This window comes from Rhinopithecus bieti, unplaced genomic scaffold (genome assembly GCF_001698545.2).
Source record: "Rhinopithecus bieti isolate Rb0 unplaced genomic scaffold, ASM169854v2 scaffold_14549, whole genome shotgun sequence".
In the NCBI taxonomy this organism is placed as follows: Eukaryota; Metazoa; Chordata; class Mammalia; order Primates; family Cercopithecidae; genus Rhinopithecus; species Rhinopithecus bieti.
In genome coordinates, this window is record NW_016808027.1 from 1731476 (window position 1) to 1741352 (window position 9877).

The 9877-nt window shown below is 43.7% G+C and overlaps 1 pseudogene; it reads left to right on the forward strand.

The window, feature by feature from the left end:
- The first annotated feature begins 7929 nt into the window (after positions 1 to 7929).
- LOC108537635 (developmental pluripotency-associated protein 4-like) lies at positions 7930 to 9137 on the forward strand (annotated as a pseudogene).
- Positions 9138 to 9877: the final 740 nt, after the last annotated feature.

The following is a 9877-nucleotide window of genomic DNA, read 5'->3' on the forward strand; positions in this document are numbered from 1 at the left end:
GGAAAGAATATGAGAAACCTAGAAATAAAAGAGAGTCATGGCCAGACGTGGCTCACACCTGTAGTCCCAGCACTTTGGGAGGCCGAGGTGGGGTGGATAGCTTGAGTTGAAGAGCAGCCTGGGCAACATGGTGAAACCCCATTTTACAAAAAAAAGTTTAAAAATTAGCTGAGCATGGTGATGCACATCTGTGGTCCCAGCTACTTGGGAGGTTGAGATAAGAGGATCACCCGAGCCCAGAAGGCCGAGGCTACAGTGAGCCATGTTTGCATCACTGCACTCCAGCCTGGGCAACAGAGTGAGAGCCAATCTAAAGAGAGAGAGAGAGAGAGAGAGAGAGAGAGAGAGAATCATAAAGGCAAACAATTTGAAATGAAGGGAAGTAAAACAAGAGATTCTCCAAGCATTTCAGTGAAGTTCGAGGAATGGTCACATATGAAGGAAGGTTACTGGGGCCTGGAGAGTTATTTATAAGAAAGATAATCTTGAAAGTCTTTTTATCCCCTAAAATGTAGATTAATGAAGAAACTTGGAACTGCTGATGCACCGTTCTCTGTTCTATGCTATGCTGAGCTGTCAGGAACCCTTACTATGGGGTGCCCCAACATTCTAAAGCGTAAGGTATCAGGCTTCCTGCGGGCTCACCACAGGCCTTTGAACCATAGACACAGTGCTCTGCATCCAGCACAAACACCCGCAGGGCAAGCCACCAGCCAACATGTGACAGGGCCTTGAAAATTCACAGAAAAGAATATGCAAAGCATGTTGTCCTCTACATATCCACAATCCATGATGCCACAGAAATATTAATAATTTAAACATGTTAAGAAAGAGGAATAAAAATACTATAAGGAACTGTTATAGTCGAGATCAACTCATGCTGTACCTTTATCACTTATTGGATATTACAGTAAAGGGCCTGAGGAAAACACCATTTTCAAGTCACTCCAGGATTGTGGAGGACATTTTCATCAATGAGAAAAGTTATAATCCATTGCCCAGTTTTACGGAGGCTGATTGTCTGAGTTTCCTGGCATAAAAAGACACCAGTACATTGATCTTATAAGTCAGTGTCGATTGTCAAAAGTTGATCTTTTTGGCATTTGACGAATGGACACATAGTGGTCATCTTTCACCAATATTGTCGGTAGAAACTGCCATAGACACATTGTGGATGATGTAGGCTGGTCGGATCACAAAATGACGTAAAATATGGACTTTGCCTGAGAAATATGCTACTGATAAGATCATTTATTCGGGTCCTCAACCCTCTCAACATTTAGAAATGAAGAGAAGTAAAACAAAGAGAGTCTACCATCATTTCAGTGAAGTTTGAGGATTACCATGTGGTACCTAGTTTATATAACTAAGAATTTATTCATTTGGATGTATCCATATCTGACAAAAATTTTATTCTCTTGAAGGTTTCATAATTGAGTACAAAGTGATTAGATGATTACTTTGCAACTCTGTAAGGTATTTTCTTCTTCTTTCTTTCTTTTTGGGACAGAGTCTCACTTTGTCGCGGAGTCTGGAGTACAGTGGTGCAATCTCGGCTCACTGCAACCTCTGCCTCCCAGGTTCAAGCATTTCTCCTGCCTCAGCTTCCTGAGTAGCTGGGATTACAGGCACACATCACCACACCTGGCTAATTTTTATATTTTTAGCAGAGACATGATTTCAGCATGTTGGCCAGACTATTCTCAAACTCCTGACCTCAAGTGATCCAACCACCTCTGCCTCCCAAAGTGCTGGGATTACAGGCGTGAGCCACCATGCCCGGCTGGAATAGCCATTCTTTATTCCTTTACTTAATATAGTTGCTTTCACTAAAAAATTAATTAATTAATTTAAATCAACTTAATTCATCATGGTACAATGTTACATCTGTAAACAGATTTTTTTTTTTTTTTTTTTTTTTTGGACCGAGGCTCCCCTGGCGCCCAGGCTGGAGGGCAGTGGCGCGATCTCGGCTCACTGCAAGCTCCGCCTCCCGGGTTTACGCCATTCTCCTGCCTCAGCCTCCCGAGTAGCTGGGACTACAGGCGCCTGCCACCTCGCCCAGCTAATTTTTTGTATTTTTTAGTGGAGATGGGGTTTCACCGTGTTAGCCAGGATGGTCTCGATCTCCTGACCTCGTGATCCGCCTGTCTCGGCAAAGTGCTGGGATTACAGGCTTGAGCCACAGCGCCCAGCCAGATTTTTTTTTTAAGACAGAGTCTCACTGTTACCCAGGCTGGAGTGCAGTGGCATGATCACGGTTCACTGCAGCCCCCAAACTCCTGGGCCCAAGCAGTTTTCCTGCCTCAGCCTCTCAGGTAGTTAGGACTACAGGCACCTGCCACCAGGCCCAGCTAATTTTTAAATTTTTTATAGAGATAGGGGCTTGCTTTGTTGCCTAGGCTGGTCTTGAACTTCTGGACTCAAGTGATCCTCCCACCTCAGCCTCCCAAGTCATTGGGATTGCAGGTGCTAGCCACCATGCCTGGCCACTCTTGCTGGTTTTTAATGACGGGATATCTTTCACCAAAAGTTTGCAAATTTTCATATGAATGTCTGGACAACTTTTTTAAAGACCTAGAAAAGGTTCAAAACACTGGTGAAAAAGAAGTACAGAATAGAGAGAAATTTTACTCTGAGAAGCACAACACTGTGTCTGTGTCTCAATGATGTGGTTACACAACCAAAACAACCCAACTGTGGTTTTCTTCTCAGTATCTTACACTGTGAAAGCCTTCTTGATTTGGAACCTGTGACTTGCAGCAGAGTTCTAAACAAGAATTGTATATTGCTTGTTTCCATGGCTCCTCTCACCAATGAATCCAGTCCCTCAGAGTAGAACTCCTCAGCATATTAGACCTGTTATCCAGAAGTCATCCCCAGAAGTCATAACCCCATTTCTTTTACTTTCCAAAGGCACAAGATCGCAAAAACTGTCAGATATATTTCAGCGTTGTTATTCTTGCTCTATTATTATTATTATGTCTTGGAGTTATGATCCATGCTTCACATGTGCTTACAATGTTGAATGGTGGTGTCCCGTCCAGCGGGATCGTTAACACAGACCTTGGAGGAGGGGGTGGGAATTTAGAGAGACAAGAGACAAAAGAAATGGAGACAAGACAGTATCCTGATCAAGTCTCGTTTATTGAGGGCGTTGGTACAGCTTATATAGGCTGGTAAGAAAGAGGAAATGAGGCAGAGCAGGCGGGGAGGAGAATAATGAGAGACGTCACCAGGCGCATGCTCGGTAGACTTAGTCTTTCCCGGCGCGGGAAGTTTTCTACCTGCCCGGGGGAAAAGTTCGCGCAAATAGCGCGGGAAAAGTTGATGATGAAGGACCAGGAAGTGCGCCATCTTGTCTCCGCAATGCGGAGCTTAAGCAACAGAGGCCGCGGCAATTTCCAGGCCTCAGGGCTCCGGACATGGTGGGATGAGAGAAATGTTTCCATTTGATAAAATAATACCACAAGGAGAGTTTGCTTGTGTCATATGGGTGCTCATAAAGCATTGGAAATATTAAGGAGCAAAGTGGATTTGCAGGATTTCTGTGGGTATGTCACCATGCTGTACCATCTCATCAACGCAAACAGAAAGTGTGGTGATGCTTCTGATGAAAACGGAAAACATGATTTGACTTCCTGCTTTGAGCAGATGAGAGGACAGAGTCATTTGAAATGGTCATTGAGGAAGCAACCACAGATTCAACAACATAACAGAAATCTTACGTTGCTACAACAGAAACAGACTGGGTTCCTTTGAGCTATGCTTGTAATTCTACTGTTTAGTTCTGAATTCAATGAGTTTGTAGGAAAATAGTCACACTACAAACTTTACAGAAAAGAAAATCTTCAGAAACTCTTACTTCCCAGTAGAAAACTATATATGTTCTTACCTTGATTCATTCATTCTAGGAAGTTGCTTTAACACTAGATACTCACATTCAGGCTAGTTTTTCCAGTTTTCTTTACCTAAATCTTAAGTTCCACTTCCTGAAAGGAATGTAATGTTTAGAGATGGCATCTTATCCGAATGGAGAGATGGGCACCTTCCTCACTTCTCTCTGCTAAGCTTCATTGGTATTAATTTTGCCACCGAACTTGTTATTCACACTTTGTGTCTTTTATCTTAAAGTTGGCTTTATACTGCCAGGCACTAAAAAGAATCCTGCTGGTGCAGAATAATTTAGGCTTAAATTATGTTCAAAGTGTGTTGTGTTGTAGTTTGGGTAACATTTAGTATTGTCTGGTGTCTTAGTTATTATAGCACATCCTAATTCAACAAAGAGCTTTTTAGCAAAAAGCACTTACTGTATTTTTTACCTTGAGACAATCTGCATTTTTTATAAATCTAAGGATAAATTTTATGGACTTTATGATGACTGTTAACATAATGTTATTATGAATATTATAATGGTGATTTTAGGTGTTACTTTGTCAAACATATATCTGGTTTAATTTTATATTTTGTTACCTACACTCTGGAGAATAATGGAGATTTTCTTCTTCCTGTGAAAAGGCTTCTTGGTATTTAAAGTAGCAAAAGTAGGCCGGGCGCGGTGGCTCAAGCCTGTAATCCCAGCACTTTGCCGAGACAGGCGGATCATGAGGTCAGGAGATCGAGACCATCCTGGCTAACACGGTGAAACCCCGTCTCTACTAAAAAATACAAAAAACGAGCCGGGCGAGGTGGCGGGCGCCTGTAGTCCCAGCTACTCGGGAGGCTGAGGCAGGAGAATGGCATAAACCCGGGAGGCGGAGCTTGCAGTGAGCTGAAATCCGGCCACAGCACTCCAGCCTGGGTGACAGAGCGAGACTCCGTCTCAAAATAAATAAATAAATAAATAAATAAATAGCAAAAGTATAAAACAATGAACATCCAGTATTGAGAAATGATATGATGGAACATTAAAAATTCCTGTGGATATTTATAAATTCTATGTCAGTTAAGCCTTGTCAAAGGTGTGCAAATCAGCATGCCTTAAATTTATTTCAGGTCTCAACTCAGACCATGAAGATTCACTGACATCTCATAAGAAGCCTTGGAAAACATTCTCCTTTTTTCTTTTTTCTTTTTTTTTTTTTGAGATGGAGTCTCACTCTGTCACCCAGGATGGAGTGCAATGGCTTGGTCTCGGCTCACCGCAAGCTCTGCCTCCTGGGTTCAAGCTATTCTCCTGCCTCAGCCTCCCCAGTAGCTGGGACTACAGGCACGTGCCACAACACCGGCTAGTTTTTGTATTTTTAGCAGAGATGGGGTTTCACTATGTTGGCCGGGCCGGTCTGGAACTCCTGACCTTGTGATCTGCCCGCTTCAGCCTCCCACAGTGCTGGGATTACAGATGTGAGCCACCACGACCAGCCATTGCTTTTTAACCCATTTCGAATTTATTCAAAGTGCAACAAACTGTACTTAAGAGATTAACCCATTTCAAATTTATTCAAAGTGCAACAAGCTGTCCTTAAGAGAATGCTAAAATGGGCCAGGCGTGGTGGCTCACACCTGTAATCCCAGCACTTTGGGAGGCTGAGGTGGGTGGATCAGTTGATGTCAGGAGCTCAAGACCAGCCTGGCCAATATGGTGAAACCTCACCTCTACTAAAAATCCAAAAATTAGCCAGGTGTGGTGGCAGGTGCCTGTAGTCCCAGCTACTCCAGAGGGTGAGGCAGGAGAATCGCTTGAACCTGGGAAGTGGAGGTTGCAGTGAGTCAAGGTTGTGCCACTGCACTCCAGCCTGGGCAACAGAGTGAGACTCTGTCTCAAAAAAAAAAAAAAAAAAAAGAGAGAGAGAGAGAATGCTAAAATTGTCTAATTTGCATTTTGGTTTTTTTCCTTTTATTTTTTAGAGACAGTCTTGCTCCGTTGCCCAGGCTGGAGTGCAGTGGTGCGATCACAGTTCACTGCAGCCTCAACCTCCCAGGCTCAGCCTCCTGAGTAGTTCGGGTGATCCTCCCACCTCGGGAGGGAGGTGACACCACCATGCCCAGCTCATTTTTTTTTAATTGTTTGTAGAGATGGAGGAGGGGGTCCCCTTATGTTGCCCAGGCTGGTTTCTGATTCCCGTGCTCCAGTGATCCTCCAGCCTTGCCCTCCCAAACCACTGGGATTATAGGCATGAGCCACCACATCCAGCCATTTTTCCATTTTTGTTAACAGTTTTATTGAAATATAATTCATATAGCATACAATTCATCCATTCAAAGTCACAATTCAGTGGTTTTTAGTATATTCACAGAGTTGTGCAACCATCACCACAATCAATTTTAAATATTTTCACTGCCTCAAAAACAAGCCCCCATACCCATTAGCTGTCATGGCCCAGTCTCCCCATTCCCTGAAGCCCTACCTTCTGTCTTTATATATTTGCCTGTTCTGGACATTTTATATACAAGGAAACATACAATGTATGGTATTTTGTGACTGGCTTCTTTTACTTAGCATAATGTTTTCAAGGTTCATCCACGGTGTAGTATGTATTAGTACTTCATTCCTTTTCTTTCTTTTTTTTTTTTTTTTTTTTTTTTTTTTTGAGATGGAGTCTTGCTTCTGTCGCCCAGGCTGGAGTGCAGTGGCGCAATCTCAGCTCACTTCAAGGTCTGCCTCTCGGGTTCACGCCATTCTCCTGCTTCAGCCTCCCGAGGAGCTGGGACTACAGGCGCCCACCACCACGCCCGGCTAATTTTTTGTATTTTCAGTAGAGACGGGGTTTCACCGTGTTAGCCAGGATGGTCTCAATCTCCTGACCTCATGATCTGCCCGCCTCGGCCTCCCAAAATGCTGGGATTACAGGCGTGAGCCACCGCGCCCAGCCACTTCATTCCTTTTCATTGCTAAATAATGTTCCATTGTTTGCATATACCATATTATATTAAATATGTCCTTTATGTCCTTTCCACAACTGATGGATGTTTAGGTTATTTCCATCTTTTTGGCAAACGTAATTTTTAAACAATGTTTATATGTAGGTCTGCTGCTTACTTTGGGTTTTTCTTTTCACAGAATTTTTAAAAACGTTTTTAGAGATGTGGGGTCTTACTATGTTGTCTAGACTGAACTCAANTTTTATATACAAGGAAACATACAATGTATGGTATTTTGTGACTGGCTTCTTTTACTTAGCATAATGTTTTCAAGGTTCATCCACGGTGTAGCATGTATCAGTACTTCATTCCTTTTCTTTCTTTTTTTTTTTTTTTTTTTTTTTTTTTTTTTTGAGATGGAGTCTTGCTTCTGTCGCCCAGGCTGGAGTGCAGTGGCGCAATCTCAGCTCACTTCAAGGTCTGCCTCTCGGGTTCACGCCATTCTCCTGCTTCAGCCTCCCGAGGAGCTGGGACTACAGGCGCCCACCACCACGCCCGGCTAATTTTTTGTATTTTCAGTAGAGACGGGGTTTCACCGTGTTAGCCAGGATGGTCTCAATCTCCTGACCTCATGATCTGCCCGCCTCGGCCTCCCAAAATGCTGGGATTACAGGCGTGAGCCACCGCGCCCAGCCACTTCATTCCTTTTCATTGCTAAATAATGTTCCATTGTTTGCATATACCATATTATATTAAATATGTCCTTTATGTCCTTTCCACAACTGATGGATGTTTAGGTTATTTCCATCTTTTGGCAAACGTAATTTTAAACAATGTTTATATGTAGGTCTGCTGCTTACTTTGGGTTTTCTTTTCACAGAATTTTAAAACGTTTTAGAGATGTGGGGTCTTACTATGTTGTCTAGACTGAACTCAACCTCCTGGGCTCAAGTGATCCTCCTGCCTCAGTCTCCTGAGTAGCGGGGACTATAGGTGTGAGCCACTGTGCCTGGCTTCTTTTCATAGACTCTTTATGGAAAAATAGAAATTGTTTCCATCTTGGTAGTGATGATTACTGCATACCTTCACTCTGATTTAAGGATTTTGGGACCAAGCTCCACTTCTTCTCTGAGTATGGAGAAGGCAAAAGGCAAGGATTGGACATCTTCAGAGAAGTCGAGGGAAGAGGATCAATCAAACACAATTGCTTTGCCAGGAACATCAGCAAAGGGAACCAAAGGAGAAATATCTGCTAAAGATGGAAAAACACTCTGCCCGGCCGGGCGCGGTGGCTCAAGCCTGTAATCCCAGCACTTTGGGAGGCCGAGATGGGCGGATCACGAGGTCAGGAGATCGAGACCATCCTGGCTAACACGGTGAAACCCCGTCTCTACTAAAAAATACAAAAAAATTACCCGGGCGAGGTGGCGGGCGCTTGTAGTCCCAGCTACTCGGGAGGCTGAAGCAGGAGAATGGCGTGAACCCGGGAGGCGGAGCTTGCAGTGAGCTGAGATCCGGCCACAGCACTCCAGCCTGGGCGGCAGAGCGAGACTCCGTCTCAAAAAAAAAAAAAAAAAAAACAAAACAAAACAAAAAAACACTCTGCCCAAAAAAGGCGGCAGAGTACAGAGACAACCCCAAACCTCAGAAGAAGATACCAATCCCCTCATCACCCTCTAAACTGCCACCTGTTAATCCGATTCACTGCGACATTCTGCAGGCCTGGTGCCTACAATTAAAGGCAAAGCCACACAGGCCTTTGATGCCAGAAATAAGCTCCTGTGTGCCTTTGCCTATCCAAATCAAAAGACTTTTCCTAGCACAGCAAAAGAGGCCAGAATCTGGAAATCATTACCAAAAAAATCAAAGGCGGACAAAGGGGAAACGTCCCTGCAAAGCTCTGAGGAGACACATCCTCCTGAAGTGGCTCTTCTCCCTGGGAAGGGGTTGCCTGCCCTAGAAGAGTCTGCTGCTCTCCTTGAGGGAGTTAATACAGTTGTGGTGACAACTTCTGTTCCAGAAGCTTTGCTGGCCTCCTGGGCCAGAACTATAGCCAGGGAGAGGGCACCAGAAACAGTGGAATGTCCACATGAGGCCCATGGTGTCAAGTGGCTTGTGGTCCGTGGGAGAAGTCTCCTTGCAGACACAGATGGTTGGGTTCACGTCCAGTTTCATGCTGGACAAGCCTGGATTCCCAAAAAGTAAGAAGGGAGAGTGAGTGCACTCTTTTGCTTCCTGCCTCCGATTTTCCACCCCCGTACCTTGAAGACAATATGTTGTACCCTAAATGCATTCACAGGTACAAGATCTTAATAAAAAGACTCCGGTGGGAATAGAATATCAGAAAAAAGACCACATCTGTGGTAATTAATGGCAAAAAGGCTGGACAGTTGATTCCATGGTGCTGCTGACAGGTGAACTCTGGTCCTCTCCACACCTGCTTATGGGCCATGCAGACTGGTGTGGTGGCAGATGTTAGCCTAAGACCCTTAGCAGTGACTGCTGCTTTGTGGGTGGACATATAGACTCTTACGTTTAAAAATGGAAAAACATTTTACAAATTACCATAAATTCTAGCTAATACATAGAAAACCTCATTCATACTACCTTTCTAAAATAGAAATGACTTCAGCACCTCTTTTAAGTGGGAACCTCTTCAGCTGAGCATTGTGAAGGAGTTGAGAAAACAAACAGTAGTTTGCTTCTCTGCTCAATTTCCCTGACCCGAATACTGACTACTTTAGGAGCTGCTTCATTCCAATTGCAATTTCATAAAATGTAAAGTATTTTAAGGAAAGAACGGTTGTTAATTCTCTCCTTCCCCAAAACACATGATTTTCTTTTTTTATTTTTATTTTTTTATTATACTTTAAGTTCTAGGGTACATGTGCACAACGTGCAGGTTTGTTACGTATGTATACATGTGTCTTGTTGGTGTGCTGCACCCATTAACTCGTCATTTACCTTAGGTATATCTCCTAATGCTATCCCTACCCCATACCCCCTACCCCCAATAGGACCCAGTGTGTGATGCTCCCCTTCCTGTGTCCAAGTGATTTCATTGTTCAGTTCTCAC